The 12,647-nt window shown below is 39.5% G+C and overlaps 1 protein-coding gene across 10 annotated transcripts in view; it reads left to right on the top strand.

Annotated features, from left to right (window-relative positions):
- The window catches only part of RABGAP1L (RAB GTPase activating protein 1 like), an 830,901-nt gene that overhangs the window by 126,056 nt on the left and 692,198 nt on the right, over positions 1-12,647 (top strand). The window lies entirely within an intron of this gene.

The raw sequence follows: 12,647 nt of genomic DNA, 5'->3' as shown, positions 1-12,647 counted from the left end.
TCCTTTATTCCTGACATTGGTTAATTTATTTGTTTTCTCCCTTTGTTTTAATCAGTCTAGGTAGAAGTCTGTAACTTATTGACATTTTCCCTCCAAAGAGCCAGATTTCGGGTGGTTTGATTTTCTTATTTTTTTTTCTGTTTTCTCTTCGGTTTATTCCCTTTGTTGTTTCATTATTTTTCCTGCTTTGGGTTTCACTTGTGTTTCTTTTTCTGGCTTCATGTGAAGATTAGATCATTTATTATTATTATTATTATTATTATTATTATTGACAGGGTCTTGCTCTGTCACCCAGGCTGGAGTGCAGTGGCACGACCATAGTTCACTGTAGTGTTGAACTCTTGGGCTCAAGCGAGTCTCCCATCTCTGCCTCCTGAGTAGCTAGGACTACAGGTACATGCCATCATGCTTGGCTTTTTATTTTTGTATGGATTCGGGTTGCTATGTTGCTCAGGCTGGTCTCAAATTGCTCAAGCAGTTCTCCTGCCTTGGCCTCCCAAAGTGCTAGGATTACAGGTGTGGGCCATTGCACCTACCTAATCTTTTTTTTGTTTGTTTGTTTACTGCTTTTTTCCTAACACTTTTGTATTTCTAAGGTTCAAACCTTCCCTCTAACCACTGCTTTAGCTGCATTCCATGAACCTTAATATATTGTGTGTTCATTTTAATTATATTTGAAATATTTTCTAATTTCCCTTGTTATTTCTTTTGTGTCCTATGGGTCATTCAGAAGCATATTGTTTGATTTTCCAATATTTTTAGATTTTCCTTTTTTTTGCTATTGACTTCTGATTTAGTTTCATTTTGGTCACAGAGTATACTCTATATGATTTGAATTCTTTTAAACTGTTCAGACTTATTTTATGACTCAGCATATGGTCTACTGTGAATTTTTCAAAAGTACTTGTAAGGGATGTGTGCTCTGCGGTTGTTGAGTGGAGTATCCTATAAATGTCCATTATGTCAAGTTCTGTAATAAGATTTTCCTGTGATCTTTACTCAGTAGATCAACAATTTCTGTGACTATTACTGTAAGCAACAGTAGTAATAGCCACTACTAATTATTTTTTAATTAGCTTACTACATACCATACCCTCTTCTAAGCACTTTACATGGATTAATTTGTGTAATCTTCAGTAATCTCTATTGAGGTGTAAGTGCCATTATTACCTCCATTCTCTGGATTTGTACTTAGGCACAGGTAGGTTATTAGGTGGTGGACCAGGAATTGAATCTAAGCAGTTTGACCCTAAAACTTACACATAAAATGTTTATGGGAAATGGAAAATTATGATAATCTAACACTAAAATTAGGATTTTTTTTTTTCCTGAAAACTTTTTTTCATGAACAGTAGTTTTTTTTGGTTATATTCTTCTTCAACTTGGTTTTCCTTACTTGCACCATCTTGATGCTGGTATCACTATTTAAATTAGTTATATGAAGAGTTTGTAAAGAAAATCTAAGGACTTGTAACATTGGAAACATTGACAGTGTACTTGCCCTTACTCCTTTAACAAAATAGGCTCTTGGCTGGTAAAATTCAGTGATTTATGATCCTGATCCATGAAGAGCACTCTGCTCATATGGGGTTATTTGAAAACTGTTTGCCAAAAAGATTTCTGCTCTAAAAGCCTTTCTAAATGAATGAACATTTGGTATTTTCTTGTTACATGCTAACTCCACTGGCTTAAAGCTTTGCTGGTTGTTAAAATGTCAACATCCCCAGGAAATAGGTCATAATAACTTTTACTAGTTGTATTGTCCTTATTGGTAGTGACTTTAATAAGATTCTTTCCTTTAGTCTAGGTTTTATTAGGGGTCAAGGTAAAGAAATGAAGAGGGCATTTCTACTTGAAGTGTCACTATATTGAGCAGGAAAGGCCAAAGTCCTGTATCACTTACAATTTCACTGAGATGCCGGTATTCATTTTAGAAATGATTTTCAATGTTTAGTTTAGTTTATTAAACACTTATTGAGTGCCTACAGTGTGGTAGGCATTATGCATTATGTGATAGGCATTATGCTATGTTGGGGATATTTGAATGAGTATTATCTATTCTCTGTTCTAAAACAGTAAACAATATACTGGTAAAAATGTTACAATACTAGATGATAATGGAACAATAGAAGTATATACATAGTTCAGAAGCAGCACTCACTAATCACCCTTATCACCCTTATTGGAGTTCAGTTAGACATCCTAGGTTTGTATCCAGTTTACTCTGGTGTATGTTTCACAGCTGTATAACCTTAGGCAAGATATTAGTAGTCTCTGAAATGGGGATTATAATTATGCCACCCCAAAAGATTGTCATAGTGAATAAATACTAATTCATTTAAGACCCTTAGAACAATGCTTGCTACCTGATAAACAACAAATATTAGTTATTATTGTTGTTAGTATTATTAATTGACTACCTGTTTGTCTTCTATCTAGTCTGTATTCCTTTTGGGCAGAGTCCTTTGTGTAGTCAGCCTAACATAAATGAATTAATGAATCAATGAATTGAAGAACTAATTCTGGTGGATAGGTCAGGTGTTTGAAGTGTGACAAAGCAAAGAAGGGTCAGTCAGAGACAATAGTTGGTTAACTTCATAAATCTCTGATTCAACATTGTATATTCAGGATTTGTGGGAAATCAGTTATTGATGGAGCATCAGTGGACTTGGGTGGGCAATTACTCTGAACAGATAGATAGGTCATTACCATGTCAGGAATTTAGAGACTATCCTCAGGTACGGAGGAACCACTGAAGGGTTTTAACTTCTGAATGACTCTAGATTTTTAATTGAGAAAGGTCACTGTTACTACAGTGAAAAGGATATCGAGACTGGTAAATAAAAAGTAAGAAGGCTATTGTGGCCAAGATAAGAAATGATGATAGCCTCAAGAAAGGCAGTGGCAGTGAGGATGGTGGAAAAGACAAATTTGAGAGATGTTAGGGAAGTAAAGATAAACAAGATTTGGTGTCTGATTTCATGTGAGGTTGAGGGAAAGGAAGAAAGGTGTGATTATTTTCAGGTGACTGGGTGGTTGTTGATGCTCTTGATTGAGAGAGTTCCTGAAAGAAAAGTTTTGAGGTGATGAAAGGTAGTGAAGTTTTTGATACATTGAATTTTTTTTTTTTTCTTGAGACAGAGTCTCCCTCTGTAGCCCAGGCTGCAGTTCAGTAGTGTGATCTTGGCTCACTGCAACCTCTGTTTCCCGGGTTCAAGTGATTCTCCTGCCTCAGCCTCCTGGGTAGCTGGGACTACAGGTGCGTGCCACCATGCCCGGCTAATTTTTGTATTTTTAGTAGAGATGGGGTTTCACCGTGTTAGCCAAGATGGGCTCGATGTCCTGACCTCATGATCCGCCCACCTTGGCCTCCCAAAATGCTGGGATTGCAAGCATGAGCCACTGCGCCCGGACTTTTTTTTTTTTTTTTTTTTTTTTTTTTTTTTTTTTTTTGAGACAAAGTCTCACTGTTGTACATGCTGGAGTGGTGTGGCGCAGTCATAGCTAACTGCAGCCTTGAACTCCTGGTCTCAAGCAGTCCTTCTGCCTAGCTTCCCAAGTTGCTGGGACTACAGGTGTGTGCCACCACACCTGGCTAGTTTTTCTTTCTTTCTTTTTTTTGAAATGGAGTCTCACTGTGTCACCCAGGTCAGAGTGCAGTGGCGCCATCTCAGCTCACCGCAACCTCCGCCTCACGGGTTCAAGCGATTCTCTTGCCTCAGCCTCCCAGCAGCTGGGACTACAGGTGGCCACCACCACGCCTGGCTAATTTTTTTTGTATTTTTAGTAGAGACGGGGTTTCACTATGTTGGCCAGGCTGGTCTCAAACTCCTGACATTGTGATCCACCTGCCTCGGCCTCCCAAAGTGCTGGGATTACAGGCATGAGCCACCGCAGCCAGCCTTTTTTTTTTTTTTTTTTGGTAGCAGTGGGGTCTCACTATGTTGTCCAGTCTAGTCTCAAACTCCTGAGCTCAAGTGATCCTCCCACCTTGGCCTCTCAAAGTCCTGGGACTATAGGTGTGAGCTACCACAAGTGGCCTGATAATGTTGAATTTATTGTTCCTGTGTGACTCCCAGGTAGAGATGTTTAGCAAGCAGTTGGATATTTGTAACCTAAGCTTGGGAAATAAAGATTTAAAAAGTGGTCAGTGTTGAGAATGATGAAAAGCAGTAGATGAAATCACCCAGAGCCTAAGTATTGAATGAGGAGTGAAGGCTAAGCCTTGGGAAACACAGACGTTTAAAAAATTGGAGAGGAGGAGGATTGAGCCAAATAAATATAGAAGGATAACACAGATCTGGGGGTAAAATCATAAGAACATGATGTCAGGAAAGGCAAGAAAGGAAATAGTTTCCAGAAGGAGAGAATGCCTAAAGTATCAGTTACTGCAAGGAGCTTATTTAGGGATTTAATTGGTAAATAAGAGACAGTGTTCTTAAACTCTTAAGACTTGGACAATTTCTGAGGAATAATGGGACAGAAGTCAGATTGCAGTTGATTTAGCGTTAGTTGATTTAACTCCCAGCCCTCTGTGCATCTGGAGACAAAAGAGATGCTGGGTACAAATCCAAAGTATTAGGATAGATTTTACTTTATTTTATGTAATTTACTCTCTTCTTGTACTTTTCCTGAGTTTGGAAGCCAAACTCTTCTGCTAGTGATACTACTGAATGAGCATTCCATTAAAATATGGACTCAAGTGTAAAAACTGCTTGTCGCCAACATTTATAGGAATTGCGTAACAGATATTTTAGAAGTTAATTTCTTCGGCAGATTTGGTGTAATTCAGAAATTATGCATCACTTGGTATTTTCTTTTTTTGTAATTTATTGAAGGTCTTTGAAGACAGCTGAAAGAAAAATGAGAATTTCAGAAAGTTCCCTTGCTTTCAATTTTATGTGCTTAACATGTCAATTCAAAGTTTTTTAAATGAGTTTTTAAGGACCCCAGTATAGAATTCATATTGGAAATACTCATAACTTTATGTTGATACCAGCTGTTGCTACTCTGATAAATTGCTTAAGAAATGATTTAATGGGCTATTATTTCTTCTCCTGTTACTGGAAATAAATGTCATGCATCTTTATCCATAAGGTGTTTAGTGACAGGATTCTTTGATAGGGAACTGATTATAATACAAATAAAAAACAAATACCTTTTAAAGTATTTGTTTTGTTTTGGTTTGCTTTGTTTTACCTTACATAATTTTTTGAATTATGGAATAATTCTATATTCTGCTGGTGATGTTTAGGCAAAACAATGATAAGACACCAGGCACATTTAGGTGCTACTACTTATTTCTGAGTATGTACTATATTGTATTGAAGTGAGTTGTAAGGGAGAAAACATTTCTTAGTGTCTTAGGTTTATGGCTAAGACTCCCTATAACAAAAGACAGAATAACAAGAGAAAAACATAGAAATTTATTTAAGTTTTACATGACATAGTGTTGCAGGTTTTCTTTAGTTCAGCTAAAGACGGGGTCCTTGTCTGTCCCACGCCACAGAAATTTAGGCTTGTAGATGGTTTGAAGGGTGAGTAAAGCAGGATTTTATTGGGTGAAAAGGAAGAAAAGGGGGAAGCAGGGACTCTCGCTAGGCCAGAGTGCTAGAGCGCCTCCCGCCGGCTCTTCAAATTCCAGGTTCCACACAGGAAGAGGAAGGGCCAGGTTCCTCCCGCTGCAAACAGGGCGAACTTCTCGAGTTCCACTCCAATGAGCATTATGGTTGGAGTTTTTCTGGGGCGGCCCTCGCACCTGGCTGTCTCATTCCCCTCTCTAAAGAAGTATATCTAACTGCTGTTAGATTAAGGATAAGGACTAAGACCGATCTTAACTGCTTCCTGCTGATAGGGGGCGCTGTTTTGGGGGAAATGGCAGAGCTCCCTCAGAGACCTATCTAAGGGTTTCCAGCAGAAGGGGCCATCGTCAGAGGCTCTGGTTGCATGATTGTTTGGAGTTTGATGGCCTGAAGGCAAGAATAGACAAACCGGGTTATTAGAAGACATATATCAAAATGAAACAAGGGCACAGGTAAGGGCAGCTCAAAAATCCCAAGGCCGGAGGGCAAAAGCCTGACTGGCAAAAACACTTTACCCTTTTACTGGCATGTTGGGTTTTTGGGTTCCCTTTCCCTGAGGCCAATCCTAAGCCAACCAGTGTAAGGGCTGGGAAATTAACTCTTTCCAGTTTGGAGGATGCATCCGAGGGACGTGTCCCATAGTACAGAGACACAATTACCTATCGGTGAAGAGAGGACAGAGGAGAAAAAAGGAAAAAAGAGGGTGCCTTTTAAAGGACTCCTAGGGGTCCAGGGTGTATTTTAAAGGGGAACAGACTGAAGATAAATGGCTACCCATCTAGAAAGAGGGGAGCAGGCGTCCCTGGTTCCCTTCTCTTCCTAGCAGATACCCAGGGTACCTGAGGGAGAGAGGGAAGAGCGCCCTCTTTCCGTCTTCTGTCCTTGCATCCCCGAGTTCTGGTGACCTTGACAGGTGCCACCATGAGTACCAAAGCTGCTTGCACTCATGAAGCAGGGGGACCTGAGAATTGGAATTATCTGCTCTCACCTATGTCTCTTTCTCACCTACTGTCAGTAGCCTTGGAGTTCCCTAGACCTGATTTATGCCATGGATACTGATGTGGCCTTTATCCAAATAGGAAGCTTGGGCTTGGCTTAATAGGAAGGAATCAGCCACACTCACCTGCGCTGTGCCTTTTAACTTCCCTTATTGTCTGCCTTTGGATCCTTCAGATCCAATTTTCTTTCCTATGGCTTTGACCCAAAATTTGGAATTGAGTCTGGGGCAGAAATGTGTCTTAAGGGGATTGAATGGACTCCTTATCATAAGCCAAATGCTAAGGTTAAACTGTGGAACTGAGTCCTCCTCCAACAAGGGAGAGGAAAGGATGTCTTGTGACACACCCAGATAACTGGTGCTAAGATTTGGGTACATGGTGCCTGGCTTTGTTTACCTCCCTTGGTCTTACTTTCCCAAAAGGAAACCTCTGAGTGATGAGCATCCTATTTATTCCCATCATCTGGCAGGATTTGCAGGATAATTGCTCAGAACTAGAATATTGATCCAGACTTGTACATTACCCATCCCTTTTGTTCTTTCTGAGCTGCAGCCGGAAATTGCTGGTTAGTTCACAGGAACAAGCAGGGTTAGTCTAAAATGTAGGTGAAAACTTAAAAACAACTAATGAGTTTAGAATTTAATGGCAAATATAAGTTTTGAAACGTGATTTCTCTCTGTCTAGTCCTCATGTTAAAAAACAAATCGTCATAGGACTGAGTGGTTTGCAAAATAGACTTTAGTTTTATACTTGGCCTGATTATTTGCATAAAGTGCAGCAAGAATAATTATTTCTACATAGGCCTTTTGGATTGGTTTTGATGGAAGTTTGTTCCATAAGGAATCTCAGATAAGACCTTTTAAGTCTGAGCCTAATCATGGGTTTGTATCCTCAAACACCTGTGAGTTGGGTGATTCTCTCCTCTTAGGGTCCCAAGATAAACTTGGAGCTCCTGGACCTGTTAGCAAGTGACATTCTTTACTGACCACAGGTCAGGAACTCTGTACAGGGACTGTGTAGACAAGGGTAGGTGGCCAGTTTCTCACTGGGCTTTTATGGGCTCTGCAATTTGAGATTGACTCAGCCTCGGTAAAATAACCACTTTCTCCAATTGTGCTCTGTTGCAAAAGAAAAATGAATTCTTACTGCACTGATGCAAACAGCTATATTGCCATAAGAAGGCTCACAGATAGTTTTCAAATTCTGGTGGAACCAGGCAGAGAGAAACAAACATGCTCCAAATCTTGATCATAGGAATATACCTTACTCAATTATTAAAGGCCATAAATAGTTCAAAATAAGTTTCCTTGACTCTGAAAAACAAAGCAAGGATCAGCAGTATTCCAAGTAAAAGTCAAAAACGTTGCTTTGGCTTTCTGAGTTCAGTGCATTTAGTTAACTCTTGTTTTGCTTGATATTCATGAATATTTCAGCTCTTCATGAGTCCTGTACATTTTCCTTTATTAAAATGTTACAGTCTCCAAAGTTATCAGAAGTCTGTGTTTGAGAGTGACTGTTAAAGTTCTATAGCTTATTATAAACCATCTTTTGAAAAGGATTAAAATAAGACAACAATTGTCTGTGAGTAGCAAAATACCCAGGGTAGTTACAGTTAGAAACACAATTGACAAATAAGTGTGGTTATTTCTGTGGTTTATGATAACTTAACATTGATTATGGTTGACAGCATATACTTAGACATTAGAATTTTAGAAATCCCTTATGATTTTTGAACATATATTATCATTATTCACAAAAATATAACCCAAAGAAGACAGAACATTATTTTGGCAATCCCATGTACCTAAACATGTCAAATAATCCTGTTTACCTCTCTTTTTCTGGACACTTCAGGGTCCCCTGAAGTATTTGAAAAGCCAGGTGCTGGCTGGGAGTGGTGGCTCATGCCTGTAATCCCAGCACTTTGGGAGGCCGAGGCTGGTGAATCACCTGAGGTCGGGAGTTTGAGACCAGCCTGGCCAACGTGGAGAAACTCCATCTCTACTAAAAATACAAAATTAGCAGGTTGTGGTGGCACATGCCTGTAATCCCAGCTACTTGGGAGGCTGAGGCAGGAGAATCCCTTGAACTTGGCGGTGGGGCGGAGGTTGCAGTGAGCTGAGATTGTGCCATTGCACTCCACCCTGGGTAACAAGAGTGAAACTCCATCTCAAAAAAAAAAAAAAAAGTGAGGTGCCAGGGAACACGGTTTTGAAACTGAAGTTTGATTTTGGGAAGGCTGTTAAATGTTCAAGGTTTAAAATACTTGAAGCCAGGCCTGGTGGCTTATGCCTGTATTCCTAGCACTTTGGGAGGCCGAGGTGGGTGAAACCCCATCTCTACTAAAAATACAAAAATTAGCTAGGCATGGTGGTGGGTGCCTGTAATCACAGCTACTTGGGAGGCTGAGGCAGAGAATTGCTTCAACCTGGGAGGAAGAGGTTTCAGTGAGCCAAGATGGCGCCACTGCACTCCAGCCTGGGTGACAGAGTGAGACTCTATCTCAAATGAATGAATGAATGAATGAATCAATGTCTGAGAACTGAATGACAAGAAGGAACTCACCATAGTGACACAGGATTTTTCTTGGTCACTTTGCCAGTCGGAGACCTCTGGTTGGTAACGCCCCTGTCCGGGCTTTGCTGGGCCTGGGTTCATCACAGGAGATGCCCCACACTTGGCCTGCCAGTTCATGCCCGGTCTGCAGTTTGTCATGGATCCCACGGCCACTGCGACTGTGTATTCAACCTCTGGTTGGAGGTGGGGTGTGAGCGAGCAAGTGTGGGGTCTGGCCAGTTGTTCCAAGTGCTGACACAGAAGCAGGCTTTGTGCAGTGCTTGTTGCTGGACTAGGCATGTCTCAAGCCCACTCCTGTGATGGTCTCTGATGTCCAGATAGAGGACACAGCACCCAGGCAGGGGTGCTGTGACTCCGAAGCCCCTGAGGGGGTGTTACAGCATGCTAATTAGCTCAAGGGGCTGAAAGAGCTGTTAACACACTGCCATCTGGAATGGATGGCGGTGTGTTAACCACTCTTTCAGCCCCTTGCCCCAGTTTGGCCTGTGGCTGCAGGCCTGGCTCAGCCCCATTGCTGCTTTCTGTTGTGTGGGGCAGCTGCCCTCTGCCAGCAGAGGGCAGAGGGCCACAATGTTACAGCCTTCTGTGTACCCAGTTTCAGTGGGTCCTGAGTTCTTGTCCCATGACCAAGAAGAATAGGATCACGCTGAGAATTGAAGAGTGAGGAAGGTGGAGAATTTAATTGAGCAATGAAACAGATCTCAGCAGAGAGGGGACACGAGGGTGGTCCCCTACCCAAAGTCAGGTGGCCTCTCTCCCATTGTGGCTGGGTCCAGGGCTTTTATGGGCTCAGATTGGGGAGTGTATGCTGATTGGTTTGTGAGTATGCAAAAAGATTAAAACAAAGGCAACACTCAAAGTTGGGCATGACAGTGTAAAAAGTTAATTAGGGAAGGGGAGGTATATGTAAAATAGGCGAAGGCTGGGGATCAATCAGAGGAAAGTGTGCCAAATGGGAAGACAGATTCTCAGTCCAGTTTGTGGATTTGACTTGTAACTTGTCTTTCAGGCTTTAAACTGCCTTTTGGCTTGAAGGTGGGGTTTCACTGGGGACCTGCCCCTGTCTGCCTAGGATTTGTCTGCCTCCTGCCACTGTCAATATAAAGATCCAGGGAAAGACTTTTCAAAGGAACAGCTAATGTAAAAGTTCTAAGATACGGACAAGCTTGGATTGTTGTTAGGATTGAATTCTTGCTATCCTTATTGTTATTACCATAGTAATTATTTTTGCAGGATTTCCAGAGTAGTGGTAGATTAGGACACAGAAGCCACTTTTGCTGCTTCATTATTCCTGAACATTACTTGCATATTGTACTATAGGTTAGACTCTCTCATGCCTCATAGTGTTACATCAACAGCACAAAATGATAACAAGAAATAACACTTGTTATTACTGTGTGCTGAGCATTTTTCTAAATACTTTACTTGCTTTTTGTGTCTGGCTTGGGACAGAATTTGGATTCAGAAAAGAGAGAGGTCTCAAGAAACAAGAGAGGAAGGAAAGTTAGAATGAATTGAGAGGAGCCATAATGGTAAAAAGACATGAAATGGTACTTCAGGTGAAGAGTTAAGGAGGAGCAGAAACTTTTCTCTTGATAAATCTGTTTTCCACGTGCCAACTTCCTGTTTTTTATTTTCAGGCAAGAGATAGTTTGGAGGGAAGAGGCTTGCCCATAAGAAAAGGATAGGCTTCAGGTCAGGACAGGAGTTAGCTGTTCTCAGAAGTTTCTATGACTTGACTTTCAATACAGGGAAGTAAGCTACTTTTTTGATCTGTGCTAAGTGTAGGTTTGATATTAAAATATCAAATGTTTTCTTGCCCTCTCCTCCAAATATCTTCTTTGCTTTTGAGTGCCTTGACATTCCTTTAAGTTGGAGACAAAACTTTTAATCAACTATTAAAGTTAAAAAGCATAAAAGGAAAATTCCTATTTGAAGATGCATGTTGGTTTAAACCTACTTAAATCAAAGTATGATCAGTCAGTAAATAACCAAAAGTAACCAAATAATAAGAATAACTATTCTAACTGCAGAAAGATGAAAATTAACAAGGTTGTGGAGTACTTATAAAGTTGTGAGAAGATCTCTGTCGGGGGCATTTTCTTTTTTTTTTAACTTAGTGCTTCTGATTAGCATTGGCGTTCTTTACTGTCACCTCTGCAGAGGTAAATAGAAGCTGCTTGGAAATGTATTTTTTTCATGTGATTTAATGTATCTGTAGCTTAGTGAGAATATTTGATTCTGTTACATGTTTTATATAGACATTCTTGTTGAAAATAACAGGTCTTGTAGGCAATGGTTCTCAATTCAGCTTTGCATCAGATTAACTTGTGAACCTTAAAAAAAAAAATCCAGATCCCTAAATCCTGCCCTAAGGATTAGGCATTAGTGTTTAAAATATAAAAAGCCTCAGGTCTGGTTTCCTTATTTATAGCCACTGTTGAGACTTGTAACTTTAGAGAATTTATAGAGATATCAGCATATTGTACTTTGTATTTAATATTTGATGATGGCATGCCATATTGAAAAAGGTTTTATAATTTATTTGCGTAAATGTGATGAATCTTTGTAATGTGACTTAGCCAACCCACATTTATTGAGCTCCTGTTTACATGTTGCTAAGCTGTAATGAATGCTAATACGAACCAGGCAATTTTCTTTACAAATACAGATTGATTTTTTAGTTATCTAAAATATGTGAATATTGGGAACAAGTAGTGTATTTTAATAAAAATACACTTATTTGAAACTCAGTTTTTAGGTGCAATATTTAGATTCTATATGAGATCAAAGTAGTTCAGATTCTGCTTGTATAGGAAACTAAGTGCAGATGAAATATTTTACCACTATTGTACAATTTTGTACTACAACATCAGAGTTGAGTTGTTTATACAAAACATTTGTCAACTTCTGAGAAAGACAGTTATATTGTTTGTAAATAAGAACAGTTTTATTTCCAATCTGTATACTTTTTCTTGCCGTAATGCACTGGACAGGGCTTCCATGGGATGTTGAATGAGAGTGGTGACAGTGGACTTTCTTCCTTCTTTCTCCATCTCAGGGGGAAATTATTCAGCCTTATACCTTTAAACATAGTGTTACTTGTAGATTTTTCTTAGATACTCTTTATCAGGTTGAGGAAACGTGCTTGTATTACTTGTTTACTGAGCATTTTTAACATGAATGAATGCTGAATTTTCTCAAATGCCCTTTATTTTGATTATGACATTAATTGATATGAACATAAGGTCTTTCTTCTTTAGTCTATTAATATAGTGGATTATGCTGATTGATTTTTCCAATGTTGAACCAGCTTGGCATTCCCCAACTAAATCCTATTGGTTGTGATGTATTTTGTATGTGTATATGTATAAAATTTGTAATTTGGTTTATATATATTTGATTTGAAATATATTTGAATATATATTTATTTGAAATTGTTTTATGTATATGTATAAAATGATTTGATTTGCTAATATATATAATTTAT

The sequence above is a fragment of the Pan paniscus genome, chromosome 1 (genome assembly GCF_029289425.2).
Source record: "Pan paniscus chromosome 1, NHGRI_mPanPan1-v2.0_pri, whole genome shotgun sequence".
Classification (NCBI taxonomy): Eukaryota; Metazoa; Chordata; class Mammalia; order Primates; family Hominidae; genus Pan; species Pan paniscus.
This window is presented reverse-complemented; position numbering and strand designations above follow the sequence as displayed.